The sequence below is a fragment of the Prionailurus bengalensis genome, chromosome B3, assembly GCF_016509475.1.
Source record: "Prionailurus bengalensis isolate Pbe53 chromosome B3, Fcat_Pben_1.1_paternal_pri, whole genome shotgun sequence".
NCBI lineage: Eukaryota > Metazoa > Chordata > Mammalia > Carnivora > Felidae > Prionailurus > Prionailurus bengalensis.
This window is the reverse complement of record NC_057355.1, coordinates 50,791,592-50,816,336: the sequence shown is the minus strand read 5'-3', so window position 1 is coordinate 50,816,336 and position 24,745 is coordinate 50,791,592. Positions and strand designations below refer to the sequence as shown.

Genomic DNA, 24,745 nt, shown 5'->3' with positions numbered 1-24,745 from the left:
AATTGTAAGAGTAGAGATGAACAGAGAGTGACATTAAGGAGGAAGGTGTGTGTTTGGAATTTATCCAGGTAGGAGCATGTGACCCCAACACAGCAGAGCTTTGCTTCTCAAAGCATGGTCTAGGACCAGTGGCATCTGCACACTTAGAGCTTGTTAGAAATGCAGAATCTTGGCCCCTGCCTCAGACCTACTGAATCAGAATTGCATCTTAGCAAGACCACAGGGGATTCCTATGCAGAATAAATTTTGAGAAGCACTGCTCAAGAAGTTAAATAGAGTTGTTGGGTCATGGGGGGAGGGACAGAATATTCCTGTGTATGCACTTAGAGTGGGGCATGCATCTTCCTTCATGGGACAGTAACAGAATCTGAGTGGGATAAAAAATTACTAAATAGAAGTCATCTGAGTTTGAAAATTCCATGCATTCATTGACCTTTATAAATGGCATGGATGTGGGCGCCTGGGTGGCTCAATTGGTTAAGCGGCTGACTTCAGCTCAGGTCATGATCTCACGGTTTGTGAGTTCGAGCCCCACATTGGGCTCTGTGCTAACTGCTTAGAGCCTGCAGCCTGCTTTGGATTCTGTGTCTCCTTCTCTCTCTGCCCCTCCCCTACTCATGCTCTGTCTCTCTTTCTCAAAATTGAATAGACATTAAAAAATAAAAAAAATATATAAATGGTATGGATGTGGGTATTTAGGTGGAATTGAAATGGAAATAAGATCTAAATAGATTGGGGGAGGAAGGGTGCAGTTATGGGGGATGAAGGCTGAAATAAGGCTTGGGAGCTGATATTACAGAAATACAAACAATGGTATCCAAATAAATGGCAGGCAGAAAGGGAAAATACCAAGTTAGTTTTCAGAGATAGATAAATATTATTTTGGTGCACTGGAATTGTGTTAGATGGAATATTACTTAAAGCAAGTAAATTATTGACAGAGTCATTAACTTTGTTTTATAGAAATATCTGCAGTAATGATATTTATTATCCTGATAAATACCCTGTGTATAGTTAAGGGCAGACAACCAGCAGAACAGTATCAAATATTAGCAAATTTCAGTGCATCATCACTGATATTTCCAACTGTGGTTTGTATTAAGAGTGTAGAGATTGGACGGGGCGCCTGGGTGGCGCAGTCGGTTAAGCGTCCGACTTCAGCCAGGTCACGATCTCGCGGTCCGTGAATTCGAGCGCCCGCGTCAGGCTCTGGGCTGATGGCTCGGAGCCTGGAGCCTGTTTCCGATTCTGTGTCTCCCTCTCTCTCTGCCCCTCCCCCATTCATGCTCTGTCTCTCTCTGTCCTAAAAATAAATAAAAGACGTGGGGAAAAAAATTAAAAAAAAAAAAAGAAAAAAAAAAGAGTGTAGAGCTTGGAGAGTGAGGAGATCTTTGGAGAAATGGCTGATACCAATTCTAGGCCAGGAAATGCACTAAATGTGTCTAGAATATCTTGGCATATTGAAGGATAGGGGAATTATTAGAGACAACTGAGTTCATGTCTAATGGACACCAGAGGCAATTTGCAGGGGTTTGCACTTGCCAAAGATGGGATAATATTGGCAACAAAAAGAATAATAATGATAATGGATTGAGACACATAAAATATATTAAAATCCATTGGTTCTTAATGATACTTGCACACAAAAATTCTCATTAGTCACCTACGGAACCAACACTTTATTCTGAAAACTGGTAAATGAAGTGAAACAATCAAGCATTTATATCACATTTCTTGTATCAATAGTATTTAAGGGTGCCAAATAGTTAATTAGGGTAGACCTTCTAAAAGAATTCTAGTGAATAAATAGGGAAGCAATGGTAGAATTAGAATATCACCATCGAACTCCTAATGAAATAATGGATTTAGGCCATGATCATCAGTGGCTATTAAAACTATTAGGTGAATTTCTTATAGGGAGCTTTGTAATGGTAGAGCAGGCTGGTAACTGCAAACCCACTGCCCGTTCTTGATGTAACAAAAAGAGAAACAACTAGATATTATGTGCTTCCTAATGGAACTACCCAACACTCCTATAGAATAGTCATGCCATAAATCTGGGCTGAGTCTGATCAAGCCTTTAGCTTTCCAGAAAATATAAGAGCCAGGAGAATGTATGAAAAGTCTGCAGAGGGAAACAATCAGCAAAGTTTAAAAGGTGGAAATCTACAACAAATCTTCTACAAATAAAATTATGAGGGAAGAAAAACTGTGAGAGAAAATTTAAAGATTAAAAGATATGTAACAGACTTTGGGTTTCAGTTCTGACCAGGAAAGATCTAGGAAATCATCACTCTCATTCTTAAAATAAGAAAATAATGTTGAAAAAAGACCCATTAGAGAACTGAGGTTATGGGGCAGCTGCTACCCCCAAATCTGGAGAGATAGGTGAATACAGAGAAACTTAGCCAAGATCAGCTGACATGGATCAGAAAGCACTAAAGCCATAAAAAGTTAAAAGCATTTAAATAAGTTTGATGAATTCCCAAAGGCTCCTGTGGACAAGGTCAAGAGTGAGAAAGTGCCATAGTCCCAGGCTTAGAGGGTCCCCATACTTTTAGAAGTTTTACTTCCAGAATTCTACCAGAGTTTCTAGGTATAGGTCTGGGGGGGGGGACACAACCTTTTGGGTAGGATAAGGAAAAATTAATAATTTTGAATTATGCTCCTGGGAAAAGCAACCATTTGAAATACTCCCAGAGTAGACTTCATGACAAAGGGCTGTCCTCCTTAATTGAAACAAAATAAAATACTCAACCCACGGGCAAGGAAATAATAAGCCAACTTTAGCCCCTCTGGCTTTTCTGCCTCACCTAAAAGGAGAAAAAAAAGAAGCTAAGGAACATTTATGAAGGTCACAGCCCAGGGACATACACTGTTAAAAGACCCTTAAAGGAGTAAAAGCCTGACATATAAGATTATCGAACACTCCCCCTTCCCATACCTTATCATCACATCAACAGGATTTCAGTATAATAACAGTGGATTACAACTGAGAAAGCTGCAAGACACAGACTCGATTTAAGAAAATGTACTTAAAGAACCACCTCTCCCCCAAAAAAGAAGGGAACTTAGAAGACACGAGAAAAAATCAAAGCTTTGTCAGCTACAACTACAGCAAACCTTCAGCACAGTCCAACTTGCTAGACCAATGTAAAACCTCACACAACAGCCCTGTTTATTTCAGTTCCCATTATTCAGTGTATCATGTCCTGCTTTCAACAAGAAATTGCAAGGCATTCTTTTTTTTTCTGCTTTAAAATGTTTTAATTTCACAATTAAAAAAAGTTTATATGTATAAGACTCAAAGTAAATAGAAAGGCAGCTGTCAATAACAAACGGATGAGAGGAGTCATTCAAACTGTATTGTGGAAGCATATTTAAGGCAATTTAAGCAATTTAAGGCAACACACCTCAATGTTAGACATAAATAATTTTAACTATGCTGTCCGTTCTGGGTTTTCTATCAGATCTGCATATATATGACACTGTGGTCAACTTTTAAGATTGGTAACGTCGATTTGAAACTCCTTATATTTTGAGTACAGGTTTTACTGTTATAAATACCGTTACAAATAGAAGATGTCAACTAACAAAACAGTAGTCCTCAAAGATCTCTTTGTCCTGTGCTCATACACGTGTAATCTGCTTGCTAATTTACCTTCTCGTAGTTACTCTTCAAATTATAGTCATTATGAATTGAGTTCCCTGTGCATCTGACCTGTCTCCTTTATCTCAGCCTTCTCATACTTTGCCATTCTGTTCTTTCTGAAAATAACCAGCACGAGTCCAGCAATAACTGCTAATATCACAATCACAGTGACAGCAATAATACCAGCTTGTAGTTCTTGCATTGAAAATTCAGGTGGTTTTTCATCCATATAGTAAATTTGTTTGACCAGGATCCAGATCCAATTGTTGCCCATTTACCCTCAGGCCCATTCTATTGGAATGGAACAAAGATTAATTTGTAACATTTTTTTCAAAATAATAAGCCATGTCAGCTATGAGATGAGAATGAGTTTTCTGAGATGAATTTTGCATCAGATCAATAGTGATAAGATCATTCTCACACAGAATATTTTTGATGTATTTTGGATCCAGTAGATAGTGAGTTGGGATTGCTTCCTTAAGCATACATAGTCTTCAAACTTTGAACATCTTGAGGTGTTTCTCTTGTTTGTATTTTAGTTCAGTGATGATCCAGTAGGTCCTCACTCATTTGGAGTAGAACTTCCCAGTTCTTCTGACCTCAACAGTGTTCACATTCCAGCACATGGTGGTGCCATTGTACTGCTTAGCTTTAAAGAGCTCCTTCTCATCACTCAGGATCATAGAGCCCATTGTTATTCTGGAAAGCCCTCTCAGGCCTTGCTCTTCTCCCAGACTTTGATCCAGTCATTTCTGCCTTCATCACCAAACACTTCGTTGCCAGTTTTGAGGGAATAACGGAATTTTGTGTATCAGTTGAAGCACACTCACACTGACCATGTGTGTTCAAAGACCAGTCTGGGCAGTTTGTAGTTTTCACAGACACATTCTTTCTGAGCTGTGGCCACTGTCATGGTGGCCACTGTGAGTAGGAGTCCGAATGTGAGGACCTAGGGATGTGCCATACTGTGCGTGTGTGCAAGGCATTCTAAAAGGCAAGAAAAAGAACAGTCTAAAGAAACAAAGCAAGCATCAGAGCCAGGCTCCAATGTAGCACAAATTTTAGAAATATCAGATAGGGAATTTAAAACAACTATGATTCAGTGATTAATATGTGAAGTGGTCCAGTGGGAGAAGGACAGCATGAAAAAAAAAAGATAAGTAATGTAAGTAAAGAGAAACTAAGTAAAAATCAAAAAGGAATATTAAAAACCAAAAACACTGTGACAGAAATGAAGAATACCCTTTATGGCTTCACCTGACTGGACATAGCCAACAAAGAATCAGTGAGCTTGAAGATAAATCAGTAAAATTTTCCAAACTGAAATGCAAAGAAAAAAGTAATAAAAGAACAAAATATTCAAGAGCTATGGGAAAATTATAAGTCATATAACATATACATAATTGGAATACTAAAAGGAGAGGAGAGAAAAGAGCAGAAGAAATACTTGAAGGAAAGGTTGAGGTTTTTTAAATTAATAACAAAAAACAACTACAGATCCAGGAAACTTAGAGAACACTAAGCAAGACACACACACACACACACACACACGCACGCACGCGTGCGCGCACACACACACACACACACACACGACAGATCATATTCACAAGGCCTAAAATCAGATGAGAAAATTTTGAAAGAAGTCAGAAGAAAGCAAATACCATTAAATAAACAATAATAAAAATCACAGTGGCATGAGCCAGAATCCATACATGCAGAAAGAGATTAGAATAAAATATTTACCATGTTGAATGAATAAAAAACACCAACTTGAAATGCTGTGTTCAACAAATTTACCTTCAGAAGTGAAAGAGAAACCAGTACTTTCTCAGAAAACTAAAAGCTAAGGGAATTTGTCAATAGTATACCTGCCCTGTAAGAACTGTTAAAGAAGTCCTTCAGAGGAAAAGAAAATGATACAGGTCAGAAACTCAGATCTACATGAAGAAACAGTGCATTGGAAATGAAAAAAACAGTAATTGAAAAAAATGTCTTATTCTTAATTGTGTTAACAATTGTTCAAAATAATAATTGTAGCAACGTTAGATGATCATGGCATATGGGTAAGTAAAATGAATGACAGCAATGTTACAAGGGATGGAAGGGAGGACTTGGGAATACTTTTATATGGTACCTTCACAACCTGTGAAGTGGCATATTATTTGAAAAGTAAACTCAGATGAGCTGTTAAGTATATGTATATTATACACTGTAGGGTAACCACTAAAAAAGGCGAAAAAAGAAGTGTAATTTATTTGCTAACAGAGGAGAGAAAATGGAATCATGTGAAATATTCAATTAAAAATAGAGAAATAAGAAAAAGATTTTAAAAAAGGAGAAAAGCACAATTGGGATTATAGAAAACAGTTAAAAACATGGCATATATATTTTTTAATTTTTTGCATGTCTTTATTTTTGAGAGAAAGAAAGAGACAGAGTACTAGCAAGGGGGGGGGGCAGAGAGAGGGGGGACACAGACTCTGAAGTGGACTCCAGGCTCTGAGCTGTCAGCACAGAGCCCGACGCGGGGCTCAAACTCACGGACTGTGAGATCATGACCTGAGCCGAAGTGAGAGGTTTAACCGACTGAGCCACCTAGGTGCCCCAAAACATGACATATGTTAATTCAGTTGTATCAATAGTCATTTTAAATGTGAATGTTCTAAATACATCAATTAAATGACAGAGACTTTTGTGGTAGATAAAAACACAAGGCCCAACTATATGTTGTCTATAAGAAACTCACTTCAATGAAAGAGGTACAGATAGGTTAAAAATAAAGAATGTGAAAGGACCTATCATGACAACACTAATCAAAAGAAAGATGGAATAGTTAGGTTAATTTCAGACAATCCAGACTTAAGAACAAGGAAAATTACCAGGAATAAAGAGGGCATTACATAATGATAAATCATTCAATTTTTCTAAGATGACATAATAATACTTAAAATGTTTGCTTCTTACAAAAGAGCATCAAAATACATAAGGCAAAATTGTTATGATTGCAAGCAAATATAGACATTCAAAATTCTATGAACAACTTCAACATCCTTTTTTCAGTAATTGATACATCCAACAGGCAGAACATCAATAAGGGTAGGATTGAACTATACAATACCATCAATCAACTGCATCCAAATGATATTTATAGGGTATTTACTCTAATATCAGCATATACATATTCTCAAGCTCATGGAACATTCACCAAAATGGGTTATGTTCTAGACCATAATATACACTTTAAAATTTTAAATAATAGAAATTATCCAAAATGTGTTCTCAGACCAAATGGAATCAAACTGGAAATCAATTAAAAAAAATACAAATATAGGTTACACAATACATAAATAAATAACATATCAAAGAAATGTCTTAGAGATAGTAAAATATTTTGGACTAAATGAAAATAAAAATACAACTTATAAAAATTTGTGGGTTGGGGCGCCTGGGTGGCGCAGTCGGTTAAGCGTCCGACTTCAGCCAGGTCACGATCTCGCGGTCCGTGAGTTCGAGCCCCGCGTCAGGCTCTGGGCTGATGGCTCAGAGCCTGGAGCCCGTTTCCGATTCTGTGTCTCCCTCTCTCTCTCTGCCCCTCCCCCGTTCATGCTCTGTCTCTCTCTGTCCCAAAAATAAATAAAAAACGTTAAAAATTTGTGGGTTACAGGAAGAGCAATACTTAGAGGGAAATTATAGCACCAAATGCACATATATTAGAAAATAAGATATATCTAAAATCAATTTAAACTTCCACATTAAGAAAGTATAGAAAGAAGAATAATATAAGCCTAATCCAAGTAGAAGGCAAGAAATAATAAAAATTAAAGCAGATATCAAATTGAAATTGAAAATGTTAATTTAATAAAAATTTTTAAATAAACTAAAAACTGATTCTTTGGAAAACTTTCTTTGGAAAATTTATAAACCTCTAGCCATCCAGAGTAAACAAGAAAAAAAATGATACAAATTACTAATATCAGAATGAAAGAGGTGGTATCACTACTGATATCATGGACATTAAATGGATAATAAATATTATGAACAACTCTATGCCTACAATTTTGAATACTTAGATGAAATGGATCGATTACTTGAAAAATACTATAGGAGAGGAAAAAACTACTTCTTCTACACATTTGAGGTCTTAACTGGAGCTCTGTAACAAAACACAAGAGAAAAGCAGTTTTTGAACCTCTATACCTCATATTTACAAGGAAGAAACTCAGAGATGAGTAATTTAAAGAAGTGGTTTAGAACTCCAACTTATATAGCATCTTATCCAAAAAACAATACAGTTTTTAGAAGAGTGACAAGAAAAGAAAAATAGTCTTATGCTTCCCGGGTGGCAAACCATAGGAAGGCAAATATATGAGGGGAAACTAATAGAGTAAGGTTTTTCTTCTGACTCCTTTGCTGCCATTCTGAGCTGATCAGAGTCTCTGTTCATCTTCAAAAAAAGAAAATATATATCCTACATTTAGGGAGAAAAAGAGAGCTTTTCCTGTTTACTGCTTAATTGCCTTTAGCTCAAAATAATTCTTATGTCAAAGAGATATGTGTTAGGGTGACATATTCTGATTTTCTTCAACACAAACTACCAATATGCACACACCACAGAATAGGTAATCTATTAGCAATAATCGCGCCTCGGATAAACCTCATTGGCTACGATACTGCCACTGCAAAGCTCAGAATAGATAATCTAAATAGGCTTATGTTGAAGTAATTGTATCGAGAATTTATAACCTTCAAAAAGGAAGGCACCAAGCCCAGCTGGTTTCACTGATGAATCATCCTACCAACTATTTAAGGAAGAAATGATACCAAGTCTCTACATTCTCTTTCAGAAATAAGCAGCAGAAGGAATAATTCTTAGTTCATTCTATAAGGCCGGCATTATCCTAATATCAAAACCACATAATGATATTACAAAAAGAAAACTGCAGACAAATATTTCTCATAATCGTAGATGTAAAAATCCTCAACAAAATATTAGTAAATTCAGGGCACCTGGGTGGCTCAGTCAGTTAAGCGGCTGAGGTCATGATCTCAGGGTTCACCAAGTTTGAGCCCCGCGATAGCTCTGTGCTGACAGCTCAGAGCCTGGGGCCTGCTTCAGAGTCTGTCTCCCTGTCTGTTCCCCTCCCCTGTTCTCTCTCTCTCCCTCTCCCTCCCTCCCTCTCTCTCTCTCTCTCTCTCTCTCTCTCTCTCTCTCAAAAGTAAATAAATATTGAAAAAAAATTAATTAGCAAATTGGATCTAACAATGTATAAGGATAATTGTACATCATAACTAAGCAGGATGTATTCCAATTATTCAAGGCTAGTTCAACGTTCAAATATCAATTAATGCAATCCATCCTATCAGCAGGCAAAAGAAGAAAAATGTTATCATATTGATGATCCAGAAGAAACATTTGACAAAATCTTATACCCATTCATGGTAAAACTTCTAAAACTAGCCTTGAGGGAGTTTTCTCAACTTGGTAAAGAATATCTAAAAACCCTGCATTTAACATCACACTTATTGGTGATAATCTGAATGCTTTCCCCTAAAATTAGTAATAAGGCAAGCATGTCTCTTCTCACCACTCCTGTTCAACATTGTGCTGGAAGTCATAGCTAGTACGATAAGAAAAGGAAATAAGCACTATATAGAGTAGAAGGAATAAAACAGTTTTGGTTTGCAGATGATATACTTTCTGCTTAAAAAGTCACAATGCATCAATGAAAAGATTAAAAAAATCCTAGAACTAAGTGATTACAGCAAGGTCATAGGACTCAAGACTAATAGATAAAAGTCAATTGCTTTCCCATATCTGAGCAACAAATAGGTAGGATTTGAAATAAAAAATACAATGCTGTTTCCATTAGCACCAAAATAAATGAATAAAATTAAGTAATTGGCATACAAATAGCAAAATATGTATAAGATCTAAATGAAAAAAATCTACAGAACTTTTATGAAAGACATCAAAGATCTAAATAAATGGAGAGATGTTTCATGTTTATTAATAGGAAAACAATATTGTTAAGATGTCAGTTCTTCTCAACTTGATCTATAGATTCAATTTAATCCCAACTAAAATTTTAGCAAGTTATTTTTGTGGACATTGGCAAACTGATTCTAAAGTTTATATTGAGAGGGAAGACCCAGAATAACCAGTGCAATACTAAAAGAGAACAAAATTGGAGAACTGACACTATCCAACTTCAAGACTTATTATAAGCCTAGTAGTGTTAGTGAAAGTATAAATAAATAGATCAGTCGATGAGTATAGAGAGCCAAGAAATAGACCCACAAAATATTGTCAACTGATCTTTTACAAAGAGGCAAAGACAATTCAAGGGGTAAAGGATAATCTTTTCAACAAATGGTACTGGGGCAAGTCGACGCTCACATGCAAAATAAGCTAGACACAGACATTGCATGTTTCACAAAAAATTAACTCAAAATGGATCATAGACCTAAATGTAAAACATAAAGCTAGAAAATTTCTGGAAAACCTTTTTTTCCTCAAAACGTATAACCCTTGCCTAATCATGATCAAAACTTACATAATTTCTAATAGAGGAGCATCCCACAATGTACCTGACCAGTACTCCTCAAAACTGGCAAGTTTGTAAAAACAAGGAAAGTCTGAGAAACTGTTAGAGCCAAGAGAGGCAATTTTTATTCAGAGTTTCCTTTTATTTATGAGTTACTTCAAGAAAAATAAAAACACTTCTCTGCGAATGGTACCATTTGTGTCATCTCAAAGTGGACTTGACTTTTGTTCTTGAGTATAGGTCACATGTTTCTGTTTTTTTTTTGCATGCCTACTGAGCTTTGACTGGATACTTTCTATAGTAGACATGTGGAAGAGTGACTTATTTTGGGCAGCACTTAACTTAGCTTCATACTCAGACTCATACTCTGTCCCCTCTGCAGTCAGTAACTGACATTTCCCTCAGATCTGTGATTTTCAGACTCTGGGATTTTGTTTTGTCTGGGGAGAGTTGTTTGTTTTTTTTTGTTTTGTTTTGTTTTTACTAGTTCCTTCATGGTCTCCCCTGTGAATATTGGTTTAGTGGTCAGCCAACACTTCAGGTCAATATTGGTTGCTTATGCTGGGACTCATTCTCTATGTGATTCTTCCCTTCCAAGCTCTCTTCTGTAGCTTTCTGTTTGCCCTCCAAACCCTGAACTCTGGCCTCCTCTCCTTCAGATCAGTAAGGCTTTGGCATTTTGATGCCCCGAGCTGCTGTGCAGATTGGGAATTGTCCCCAGGCAAGAAGCTACAAATTCCCCAGTGTCACTAGGTACAATTCCTGTTTTGTCAGAGTAGATTTTCTTCCAGTTTCTACCTGCTTTTGATTGCTCTCCAGTGTCTCCAAATGGGCTTTCTACTTAAATAGTTTAGTTAACATTTTAAACTTTAATCTGTGGACCTTTAATCTTTGGTCTATCCAAGCTACTCTACCATTATCAGATAAAAGAATCAGTCAATGAAGTCTTTCGGAAGTTCAGCAAAGTTCAGCCTACTTAAAAAATTTTTTTTTGCTTATTTATTTATTTTGAGACAGAAAGAGACAGCAAGCAGAGGAAGAGCAGAGAGAGGGGGAGAAAGAGAATTCCCAAGTAGGTCTGCACTGTCAGCACAGAACCTGATGGGGGCTCAAACGGCAAACCATGAGATCATGACCTGAGCCAAAACCAACAGTCAGTCACTTAACCGACTGAGCCACCCAGGTGCCCCAAGTTTAGCCTACTTTAAAATGAGAACTCTGCCCTGTTTCTTACTCATTTTTTTATTCCATAAGGACTTATTTACTGTTTACTAAGTACCAGGAACTTTTCTAAGTTCTTTGCAAATACTCATTTATTTCTTACAAACAGCCCCTATGGAAACTGCTATTATCGTTTCCATTTGTCAACAGAAAAACTGACGTAAAGAGAGGTTGTTACTTGCCCATGTTTGCACAGCCAACAGAGGGGCTAATTGCTGGACACAGCACACTGTTTAGCCAGAGCGCATTTTTCTTCTCTATTAAAAAACCAGAGGTTGATGCAGGGCTTCTGAATGCCCCTCAAATCATGCCATCATGTTGCCCTTTATAATTTATGGGAGTGAATAAAATAGAAGTCTCTATCAAGATATCCTGATTGTAGGGCTGAGTCTCCCATTAATTTTACACATGACTTTGATATATCATGTCTCTTATATCTCACCTCCAGTTTCCTTATCTATAAAGTGGAGTGGTAGTAAATTTAACTCTAGAACTCTGTTCTCCAAAAGATCAGAAGAAGTGTCATCCGCCTGTGTATATTCTGTTTGTCTTCACTAGAGGGGGAAGTGATACCAGACAGTTGTGGTTAAGAGAATTGAAAACAACTCCAGTGAAAAAAGTTTACTTTTCATTTTTTTTTTCCTGACTGTGTGACACTATTCATTTGAAAAAATGTAGGACAGGGGCTCCTGGCTGGCTCAGTTGGTTAAACATCGACTCTTCATTTCAGCTCAGGTCATGATCTCAAGGTTCGTGAGATGTGGACCCGTGTGGGGCTCTGTGCTGACATTGCAGAGCCTGCTTGGGATTCTTTCTCTCCCTCTCTCTTCCCCTTCCCTACTATCTCTCTCTTTCTCTGTCTCTGTCAACATAAAAATAAAAGTAAACATTAAAAAAAAGTAGGACAGGGGCGCCTGGGTGGCGCAGTCGGTTAAGCGTCCGACTTCAGCCAGGTCACGATCTCGCGGCCCGTGAGTTCGAGCCCCGCGTCAGGCTCTGGGCTGATGGCTCAGAGCCTGGAGCCTGTTTCCGATTCTGTGTCTCCCTCTCTCTCTGCCCCTCCCCCGTTCATGCTCTGTCTCTCTCTGTCCCAAAAATAAATAAACGTTGAAAAAAAAATTAAAAAAAAAAAGTAGGACATATGGAAAAACATAAAGAAGAAAAATATCATATAAAGTACCCCTGTTTTGACCATTTTTTATTCCTGTTGGCTAACTTCTGGACCTCCTTCACTGTAGAGGTAGAAATGCTGGTTTCCCAATCTCCCCTTTCAGCTGGGGTGTGGACACAAGACTGAGGCTGTGCCCTAGATGGAGATCTGAAGACACAAAAAAAAGCAGAGATGGGAAAGAATCCACACAGGTAGGAGGTCCAGCCTCAGAGTTTCAGCTCCTTTAACTTCTGAGGCAAAAATGTCAGTGATACAGGGACACTGGTAAAGACAGCCCTCTGTCCACCATGAAGTTTAATGGGGTACTGGGCTTTACTGAGTGTCTCAGGTCTATACACTGATATCTTTCATTACGTTGAGGGACTTTTCAGACAATGCCTGTGGTGTGGGGACTTTACCGAACTGGTTTCTGGGTGATTTTTAACACTGCTCCTGGCATCCTCAGTTCGCCTCTAGGGCCCTATATACTCCCCACCCTTAAGATTCTGTGAACTAAGATCTTTTAAAATCAGTGTCTTTTTGGTTTAAAACAACCAGAATTTTTTTTCTAGTGCTTGAAACTACAAATCTTACCTGAAGCACCCTCTCCCAGAGACAACCCCTGTTGCTATTTTGGTGAATGTTATGAGGGCTTTTCAAAGATTAAAAACCATTAATTAATTAATTAATTAATAACAATATATTGAAATTCAATTAATAAGGCGATAGATATTTGCAAGTAAAGACCTCTCCTGTAAACCCCAAGTTACATTACCAAGTCAGCCAGCAGCTTTGCCAAAACAGAGTCAGCCTTCTAAGATATACAGTAAATGATTTTTCACTAAGGTCTCAGGACCTAGCCAATGTTTCCCTAGAGCTTTTCCAGACTTCTGAATCATCTGAGGGAATCTATTAAAAAAAGAACTATCTGGCCCCCAGTACGTGTTCCCCTGATGTAGTTTTAAATGTTTCCCAATACATACAATGTGGTTGGAGGACTTTTTATCCTTTAGATGCCTCTGCTTAAATGTTCTGCTCCATAAAACATGTCCCAAACTGAGTCTGTCCTTTTTACATAAATATCTGCTTCTCCTGGATCCCCTATTTTTGTGTGTGAATGAGAGCTTTTAGATCTCTAAGTCAGATACCTCATAGTCATCCTTGCCTATTGTCTTTCCCTCCCATTCTACATTTGCTTGGTTACTGTGTTATCTGGAATACAACTGGAATTTCAGCTGGATTGGAACTGGATTCTAATGTGGCTGGTGCATAGAGCTACTTCTTCCCTTGTCTCTTCAACCTCTAATTGTTCTGATTGCCAGATTTCCATGAGTGCTGAGAACTCTCCCCACGTTAGGAGTTTATACAGTGTTACCAGATGGACAGAGTGCAGGTAGAGAGTACCTACAGAAAGAATTTATTGGGGCGCCTGGGTGGCACACTCGGTTAAGCGTCCGACTTCAGCCAGGTCACGATCTCGCGGTCCGTGAGTTCGAGCCCCGCGTCAGGCTCTGGGCTGATGGCTCAGAGCCTGGAGCCTGTTTCCGATTCTGTGTCTCCCTCTCTCTCTGCCCCTCCCCCGTTCATGCTCTGTCTCTCTCTGTCCCAAAAATAAATAAACGTTAAAAAAAAAAAAGAAAGAATTTATTCTAAGCAGAGAAGGTATCTAGCATGAGCCTTTTGACTTAGCAACAGGGACTGAAGGTTGGAGTTGTGCAAGGCAGTGACTGCTTTGTGGAGTCATGCCAATCCAGCTATCTCAGTAGCAAGTACTTCCTGGGGAAAAATGGATGGCATGTGTCCTGGGGACCTCTCTCATACACCTATAGCACATCTTTGTTCAAAATACCCTGTTTTGGACACTCTGCAATTAAATACAACAAGAGTTGGAGGGATGTTCGTTGGACACCCCTTCTCATTTTGTAAGATATTGTGGGGCTTCTGCTGTACTTTAAGACTGAGAGCACTGGTGGTCAGGGAAAATGAGCAAGTTTCTGGATTTCAGAACAGAAGATGCTGGTGGCACATGGCCCCCTGAAATGTTTGTTGTTCTCAAACTTTCAGAAATACTTTGGGAATACGTACAAGAAAAAGTGGAAGTCTTTGAGCAGGTGAGGCTTGGAGCAAGATTAGAATATGAGTTGGTGTGGCTCAATCTTTCCTCACAGGCTGGTGAGGTTTGGAGATATGCACCTTTTATAGACATCTCTCAGATTTGTCTCCTTCTCTCTCCCCCTCGTGCCACTGCCTACATCTTTTCTCACCTGGACTACCTTGCCAACTTCTTAACCTGGATCCTGTGTTCTGTGCTGTCTTCTCCAAGTTCCAATCCACACGTGTGCCAGATTGATTTTCTGTGGCAAAAATTTGATTATGTCCCTCTTCTGCTAAAAAAGCTCGTGGCTCCCCCCCCCTTTTTTTTTGAAAAGCATTCAATCGCCTGTAGTGATTAGGAAGATTTTTTTTCTGAATTGACATCAATCATCTTGCATAGACCTTTCATTCAGCCTTCCCATCTTGCACCTTGTGCTCTGGTCACATTTAACTGCTGGCAGTTTTATGAACTGGCCATGCATTTTATTTTTGTGCATTTCAATATCTTCCTTATCTTTAGATCTGCAGTGCTTAATGCACTGTCTGTGCATATGATAGTTGCTCAATTCACTGAAAAAATGAATGAATCAAACCTGTTCACATGAGATTGAATCAAGAGTGAAAAATTGCAAGATTCAATCATTTCCAAAAGGTGATGAAATTTTAAGTTGTAATAATACTAGTAACAATAGAAATATTATTACTAGGGGCACCTGGGTGGCTTAGTCAGTTGAGCATCCGACTTCGGTTCAGATCATGATCTCACAGCTCATGAGTTCGAGCCCAGCATCGGGCTCTGTGCTGACAGCTCAGAGCCTGGAGCCTGCTTCAGAATCTGTGTCTCCCTCTCTCTCTGCCCCTAACCCACTCACATTCTGTCTCTGTCTCTCTCAAAAATAAATAAACATTTAAAAAAATTTTTAAAAAGAAATATTATTACTAAACACTATTGGTAACAATAGTATTGAGCACCGACTATGTATCAGGTACTCTTGACATAAGATATATTGTAATAACTCTTTAATTCTCATCACAATCCTGTGAAGTAAATACTATTATATCCATTTAACAGAAAGGAAAGCTGAGGCACAGTGTATTTCAGTAATTTGCTTAGATTAACCTGGCCAGCAAAAGATTGAGCCAAAATTTGAGCACAATCAAAATGACAGCAGAACCTGCATTATATTGCTCTGGAATACACCATAGGGGGAGAACTCCCATGGCATGAAGGTGAAGGTCTTTGGTTTTGAAAAGTTTCAAGAATTGTAATATCAAGGTGTTACAAGAAATATTGACGTGAATTTTTTGTTGCCTGTTAATTGTCTACCTTCCCTCACTAGAAAGAAAACGCCATTGGATAAAAGAACCTGTCTCTCTTTCACATTTCATACCTAGTGCCTAGAAAGTGCGTAGAAAGCATATATCAACAGTAGGTGCTCCATAAATATTTGTGGAAAGAGGTGAGGAAGAAAGGAATCTACAGTCTATCTATCTGATAGATACAAAGGATCTATCAGAATTACGAAAGGTCTGCTTTAGGCATTACCCTGATTTTATCATGTATTTTATATTGCTTAAGTGCATATGACTTTCCTTTGTCCTTTCTGGTGTTGTGCGTAATTGGTGTTTAATAAGTAATTATTGATTGTTTGAAGAATGTCAGAAAAATTAATGAAAGAGTTCGAAATGGACACTCATTCCAGTTGTCTCTGCCTTTCAATATATTTGACTGTTTTACAGCTCAATGGAGTTATATAAAATTAATAATAATACAGATGATATTGTCCACAGGAATGAAAATTAGTTGTATCTGGTGGAATGTAATTGTTGACCCATTTTATTTTGGCATTCCTTTTATGACTATACACATGTATCCTTTGAATTCTTCTTTGAACAGTTCACAAGAATTTACTGGTTTTCTCATTAGTGAATGAGTTAGGTAAAATCTTTGACCCAGGATCATTCTGTATCTGCATGAGTCCCAATTATACCCTCTTTTAACAACTGTCCTTTAACAGGACAAAACACATACAAAAGCAATTTTTTTTCATTCACAGCCATATTTCTTCATAGAAATGAGCATTGATAGTATTTGTGAAATCTCTAGATCCAGCCATTCAATTATGAGGACCCATCTTGAATGGTTTGTATTGGGGGTTAAACCTTGTATTTCTGCCCAGGTAAGGCACAACTTCCTTTTAAAATATCAACTCTTGGTTGATGGGGGGTGGGAGGGAGGGGAGGGTGGGTGATGGGTATTGAGGAAGGCACATTTTGGGATGAGCACTGGGTGTTTTATGGAACCAATTTGACAATAAATTTAATATATTGAAAAAAAATTTAAAAAAATAAAATAAAATATCAACTCTTACACAACTTTGAGAAGCAGGGAGCCAGGTAGAAATTTACACTGCCTTCATAAACATGTTAGGACTCTGTCCACCAGATGTCACCCTGACATCTTAGGATCCATAGAAAACAAAATTAGCTTTCCTTTTATAAGTAGGTTATTTTGGGGGGCACCTGGGTGGCCGAGTCGGTTAAGCCTCTGACTTGGGCTCATGTCGTGATCTCATGGTTCCTGACCTCAAGCCCTGCATCGGGCTGTGTGCTGACAGCTCAGAGCATGGATCCCGCTTTGGATTCTGTCTCCCTTTCTCTCTGTTCCTCCCCCACTCGCGCTCTGTCTCAGTGTCTCTCTCTCAAAAATAAATAAAGATTAAAAAAAATTATAAGTAGGATAATTTTCAATAGTGAAATATAAACTGGTGGTATCTAATTTCTTAAAATAGGGGCTGAGATTGGAGACAAAACTCAGGTCTTCATGTTTCTCCACATTCCTGCTTACCTGAGATGCTTTTCCATTTAACATTGCAAATTTTTCTCTCACTATTTAGTTTTGATGCACCTTTTCCTAAAAGTACTCTCTTAATTAAAATATGGTCATTCACAAATAAGTGTAAAATGCACGGTCATTTTCTGTATCACATAAGAGGCCTTAAATCTAGAGCAGTATCCATTCAGACATCATCCATAGTGACAGTCTTTGAGGATTATGACAAAGACTCTGTTCTGGATCAAACTTCAGTCAGGCTCCTCTGAGCTATCTTTTCAAGTAGGCTTTATCCTTAGGTCTTGTCTTTGTCCTGTCTACTCCAGTTGTAGTAAGAATCCTGCAAACTTAGTTTAGCAAGAATCCCCCACCCTTGATACCTTGGCTTGCCTTCAACAAGAATCTTGTTAGTTGGTTTAGCAAAAATCTCCCTACCCTTGATGTCTCCTCTTTGTAGTTTTATCCACTGACACCTCACTCTGTTCCTTTGCTACAAATATCCAGTTTTCTTTGCTATATTTGTAGTTGAGCCCAGTCTCTCTGCTGTTTTGTTATAGTCTTGGCACCTATTACAATAGTGCTGAATAAAGTCTTGTTAAATTATATATTTTAACAAGTGTGTGTGCTCTATAATGAGAAACTAAGATTGACCTTCCTCACCAAAAGTTTTCCATCATTTTCCAAAATTTGTACTTTGATATTTTAATTTTTTACATTACTTTTTTGGCTTTTCAAGGTACATGATACCAAAGATCAAGTAATCCATTTATTTATTACCATTCGTTTTTATGGACCTGTACATATAGACAGAGAACCAAAGTTTCAGTAGCATATATTATATGTCAGGTTCTTTACATGTATAATTTATATGTTAAATTCTCTTGAGTTTTTTCAGGTTTGCTTAAGATTATTAGAAAACTCCATGCCATGCATAGTAAAGAATGCCATCTGTCTGAGTCTTGATGGGGGAGAATCCTGGGTGTTTCACATTTCTTTTCATCACCTGTGGCTCCACTCTTCTGAATTTTTTTCTTAAGTTTTTATTTCACTCAAAGTTAGTTACCATACAGTATAATATTAGTTTCATGTGTACAATTTAATGATTCAACACTTACATACAGCACCCACTGCTCCTGAATTCTTGATCTCACTTGTATTTTTCTTTCTATGATTTTTTTCTCTATACTCTCTAAAGACCCAGTATGTGATGCAAAACATTTTATTTCATCCAAATGCTGATCATACAGAGATTCAGGAAGTTTAATAATTTGTTTAAAACAGTGATGGAGCAAAGACATAACTTTAAGTTTGCCTTCAAAACCAGAAATATTTCTAGTCACTTTACTTCCTGACATATTTGCTAACTACATATGGTGGGCAGGGAACTAATAATATAAAATGGATTTGGCGTATGAAATAGGAAACCATATGAAATAGTGAAAATTTGTAAATTTTTATTTCAAAGGGAAACTTCTATTGTTTAAAGCAGTGATTCTCATATATCCATTAATTTATGTGGCTATTCTTACCATAGGTTTTGTAATGGTTAATTATATATAAAGTAATCTAAAATTCAAATGTGCAAAGTAACGTAGTTCTAATTCTGTTAACAAGTGATTACCTCTCTACCAACGCCTATACCAGAATGGGCCACTAGGTGTCATTCTGGCACAGAAATTATCAAAAAAAGGCCCTCAGGAAACCAGTGAGCTCACTTTCAAGGTAGAAAGATACTGTTTTGCGCTTTCAAGTACAGTACATGAATTTTGTGTCCACTCAGCCCTCAATATCCATCTGCCCTAGGGAAAGATTAAAATTGTTTCATTGAGGTAAAAGTATTCTACTGCCAAGAGAAATGTAATAGATGGCTTTTGATATTCAAAGTAGGGTGATTCCTAACAGATTTAATAATAAAGATAAATCTCTTTTAGAATAGTAACAAAAAAGACAATATACTAGGGAATAAACCTAATAAGAATATGCAAAACCCGTATGAGGAAAACTTCATAGCAGTCTTGAAAGACACAACAGACTTGAGCAAATTAAAAGGCATCCCTTCTTTATGGATAGAATGTGTCAATGACATGTAGATGTCAGTTCTCCTTAAGCTAGCACTTTCATTTAGTGCTATCTCAATTGCAATACCACAAGTATTTCTGGAGCGAGAGAAATTGATTCTAAGGTTCATATAAGAAAATAAGCTTGGGGCACCTGGGTGGCTCAGTAGGTTGAGCGTCCGACTTCGGCTCAGATCAGGATCTCACAGTTTGTGAGTTCGAGCCCCGCGTAGGGCTCTGTGCTGACAGCTCAGAGCCTGGAGCCAGTTTCAGATTCTGTGTCTACCTCTCTCTGCCCCTTCCCTGCTCATGCTCTGTCTCTCTCTGTCTCTCAAAAATGAATAAACGTTAAAAAAATTAAAAAAAAAAAGAAAAGAAGCTTGTAAGAATAGCTGTGAAAGTCCTGTTTAAAGAAGAAAAATGAGGGTCCCTAGCCCTACCAGATATTAAAACATACTATACTGCCTCTGTAATTAAAACACCATGGTATTGCTGGATAACAGATTAGTGAAGAGATTCAAATCCAGAAATATACCGAAGTATATATAGAAATGTATTATATTTTACATGTGGCTACTCAAATCCCTGGGGGGAAAGGTGGGCTTTTAAATAAATGATAGGGTGGCAACTTGATGGTCATTGAATCACCCTATATCATACAAAGAATGAACTCCAAATAGATCAAAGATGTCAATGTAAATTTTTCACATAACTTAAAAGAAAAGGATAAGTTCAAATAAATATAAGAAGAAAAGTACCTTGCCAATTTTACACTGAAGTGCTCATCTATTAATATGAAACAAAACATAGACATGGTTATTCGTTCCAGCATTACTTCTAAGCACGAAAGATTAGAAATAACCTTAATGCCCATCCATAGGAGGATGACTAAATAAACTGTGGCACATCCATACAATGGAGTTATTTGTGGCCAAAAATAGAACATGGTATTTAGAAATTCAAGATCTCTGATATGGAGTGTTTCCAGACATATTGTTAAGTTGGAAAAAGAAGTATAAAAGAATATAGCATACTAACTTTTGCATAAGAAAGAAGGGAGATAAATGCACCTATTTTTGTAAATGAATAAGAAGGAGAAGAAGAAAAAGAAGACAACAAAATAGAGTAGTTATAAACTAGAAATTATTTTTTTAATTAAAAAAATTTTCTTCTTAATGTTTTATTTATTTTTGAGACAGAGAGAGACAGATAATGAGCAGGGGAGGGACAGAAAGAGAGGGAGACACAGAATCTGAATCAGGCTCCAGGCTCTGAGCTGTCAGCCCGGAACCCGACGCAGGGCTCGAACTCAGGAACCGCGAGATCATGACCTCAGCCGAAGTCGGCCGCTCAACCGACTGAGCCACCCAGGCACCCCTTTTAATTTTATTTATTTATTTATTTATTTATTTATTTATTTATTTATTTATTTTTAATATATGAAATTTATTGTCAAATTGGTTTCCATACAACACCCAGTGCTCATCCCAAAAGATGCCCTCTTCAATACCCATCACCCACCCTCCCCTGCCTCCCACCCTGCATAAAACCTCAGTTTGTTCTCAGTTTTTAAGAGTCTCTTATGCCTTGGCTCTTTTCCACTCTAACCTCTTTTTTTTTTTCTTCCCCTCCCCCATGGGTTTCTGTTTAGTTTCTCAGGATCCACATAAGAGTGAAAACATATGGTATCTGTCTTTCTCTGTATGGCTTCCTTTTAATATTTTTTAATGTTTATTTATTTTTGAGAGAGAGAGACAAGCAGAGCATGAGAGAGGAAGAATAGAACTTGAAGCAGGCTCCAGGCTCCGAGCTGTTAGCACAGAGCCCGAGGCGGGGCTCGAACTCACGAACCGTGAGATCATGACCTGCGCCGAAGTCAGATGCTTAACCAACTGAGCCACCTAGGTGCCCCATATAAACTAGAAATTCTTAAAAAATGGTCACCTAAATGGGAAGAGTGGTAACAGGATGAAGATGAAACTTCTGTCCCACCTCATTTTGCTCATACTTTCGAGTAAAGTTCTGTATTAACATTAGGAGACATGGAGAATAATCATCCAATATGAAAAATAAGGGGAGAAAAGCCTGCTATTTAGGCTATGAGATGAGGGGTGTCCTCTTTTCAAATTTGTTCTTTTTTTTTTTTTTTTAATTTACATCCAAGTTAGTTAGCATATAGTGCAACAATGATTTCAGGGGTGGATTCCTTAATGTCCCTTACCCATTTAGCTCATTCCCCCCCCACACACCCCTCCAGAAACCCTGTGTTTGTTCTCCATATTTAAGAGTCTCTCATGTTTTGTCCCCCTCCCTGTTCTTATATTATTTTTACTTCCCTTCCCTTGTGTTCATCTGTTCTGTGTCTTAAAGCCCTCATATGAATGAAGTCATATGATTTTTGTCTTTCTCTGACTAATTTTGCTTAGCATAATACCCTGCAGTTCCATCCACGTAGTTGCAAATGGCAAGACTTCATTCTTTTTGATTGCCAAGTAATACTCCATTGTATATATACACCACATTTTCTTTATTCATTCGTCTATCAATGGACATTTGGGGTCTTTCCATCTTTGGCTATTGTTAATATTGCTGCTATAAACATGGGGGTGCATGTGTCCCTTCGAAACAGCATACCTGTATCCCTTGGATAAATTTCTAGTAGTGCAATTGCTGGATCATAGGGTAGTTCTATTTTTAACTTTTTGAGGAACCTCCATACTGTTTTCCAGAGTGGCTGCACCAGTTTGCATTCCCACCAAGAGTGCAAAAGAGATCCTCTTTCTCCACATCCTCGCCAACATCTGCTCTTGCCTGAGTTGTTAATGTTAGCCATTCTGACCGGTGTGAGGTGGTACCTCATTGTGATTTTGATTTGTATTTCCCTGATGATGAGTGATGTGGAGCATCTTTCATGTGGCAGATGGCCATCTGAATGTCCAACTTCTTTAGAGAAGTGTCTATTCATGTCTTTTGCCCATTTCTTCACTGGATTATTTGTTTTTTTGGGTGTTTGAGTTTGATAAGTTCTTTGTAGATTTTGGATACTAACCCTTTATTTGATAAGTGGTTTGCAAATATCTTCTCCCATTTCATCGGTTGTCTTTTAGTTTTGCTGATTATTTCCTTTGCTGTGCAAAAGCTTTTTATTTTGATGAGGTCCCAATAGTTCATTTTTGCTTTTGTTTCCCTTGCCTCCAGAGATGTGTTGAGTAAGAAGTTGCTGCAGCCAAGATCAAAGAGGTTTTGCCTGCTTTCTCCTCAAGGATTTTGATGGCTTCCTGTCTTACTTTGAGGTCTTTCATCCATTTTGAGTTTATTTTTGTGCATGGTGTAAGAAAGTGGTCCAGGTTCATTTTTCTGCATGTCGCTGTCCATTTTTCCCAGCACCACTTGCTGAAGAGACTGTCTTTATTCCATTGGGTATTTTTTCCTGCTTTGTCAAAGATATGCCAACTGGGCATATGTTTTGGGGTCCACTTCTGGGTTCTCTATTCTGTTCCACTGAGCTGAGTGTCTGTTCTTGTGCCAGTACCATACTGTCTTGATGATTACAGCTTTGTAGTATAGCTTGAAGTCCGGGATTGTGATGCCTCCTGCTTTGGTTTTCTTTTTCAAGATTGCTTTGACTATTCAGGGTCGTTTCTGGTTCCATACAAATTTTAGGATTGTTTGTTCTGGCTCTATGAAGAATGTTCATGTTATTTTGATAGGGATTACATTGAATATGTAGATTGCTTTGGGTAGTATTGACATTTTAACAATATTTGTTCTTATTCAGGAGCATGGAATCTTTTTCCATTTTTTTTTTTTTGTGTCTTCTTCAATTTGCTTCATAAGCTTTCTATAGTTTTCAGTGTATAGATTCTTTACCTCTTTTGTTATATTTGTTCCTAGTTATTTTATGGTTTTTGGTGCAATTGTAAATGATATAGTTTCCTTGATTTCCCTTTCTGTTGCTTCATTTTTGGTGTTTAGGAATGCAACCAATTTCTGTGCATTGATTTTATATCCTGCCACTTTTCTGAATTCATGGATCAGTTCTAGCAGTCTTTTGGTGGAATCTTTTGGGTTTTCCATATGAAGTATCATGTCATCTGCAAAGAATGAAAGTTTCAACTCCCCTTGGCTGCTTTGGATGCCTTTTATTTCTTTGTGTTGTCTGATTGCAGAGGCTAAGACTTCCAGTACTATGTTGAATAACAGTGGTGACTGTGGACATCCCTGTCTTGTTCCTGACCTTAGGAGGAAAGCTTTCAGTTTTTCCCCATTGAGGATGATATTAACATTGGGTCTTTCGTAACGTTGGGCTTTTATGATCTCGAGGTATGATTCTTCTGTCCCTACTTCCTTGAGGGTTTTTATCAAGAAAGGATGTTGTATTTTGTCAAATGCTTTCTCTGCATCTATTGAGAGGATCATGTGGTTCTTGTCCTTTCTTTTATTGATGTGATGAATCACATTGATTGTTTTGCAGATACTGAACCAGCCCTGCATCCCAGGTATAAATCCCACTTGGTCGTGGTGAAAAAAATTTTTTAATATATTGTTGGATCTGGTTGGCTAATATCTTGTTGAGGATTTTTGCATCCATGTTCATCAGAGAAATTGGTCTATAGTTCTCCTTTGTAGTGGGGTCTTTGTCTGGTTTTGGAATCAAGGTAAAGCTGGCTTCATAGAAAGAGTTGGGAAGTCTTCCTTCCATTTCTTTTTTTTTTTTTGGAACACCTTCAAGAGAATAGGTGTTAACTCTTCCTTAAATGTTTGGTAGAATTCCCCCTGGAAATCCATCTGGCCCTGGACTCTTGTTTTTTGGGAGATTTTTGATTACTAATTCAATCTCTTCAGATATGGTCTTAAATCTTTGAAATTCAATAGGTAAATTAACCTAATTTTTAAATGAAAAGTTCCTTTCATTTAGACATGAAAATCACTTTGGAATTATTGCTTAAATTGAGAAAAAAAAAGAGAAGTCTGGGTTATAGGAAACAATACATTAATTAGTTTAACAAGAGCACCTGCAAAAATATTTTATTTTCCTCAAGTGAAAAAAATATATTCCTATGTAAATTTGTAAGTTAAAATCCAATACTGGAAAATAATTTGAACATTTATTAGGATACTTTGTTTGGTAAACTATAGGTAGAATTACCTGATATTTTTTGCCTGTGACCTGAGGTAAGGACTAAGCTTGTT

At 37.6% G+C, this 24,745-nt stretch overlaps 1 long non-coding RNA gene and 2 pseudogenes across 1 annotated transcript in view; 1 reads left to right on the top strand and 2 right to left on the bottom strand.

Annotated features, from left to right (window-relative positions):
• The window catches only part of LOC122468625, a 67,391-nt gene that overhangs the window by 24,600 nt on the left and 18,046 nt on the right, over positions 1-24,745 (top strand). The window contains exon 4 of the long non-coding RNA XR_006293292.1: positions 16,720-16,842. This is a non-coding gene — a long non-coding RNA (uncharacterized LOC122468625). The remainder of the gene's footprint in view (positions 1-16,719; positions 16,843-24,745) is intronic.
• On the bottom strand, positions 3,465-4,616 carry LOC122468623 (annotated as a pseudogene).
• LOC122469659 lies at positions 8,179-8,338 on the bottom strand (annotated as a pseudogene).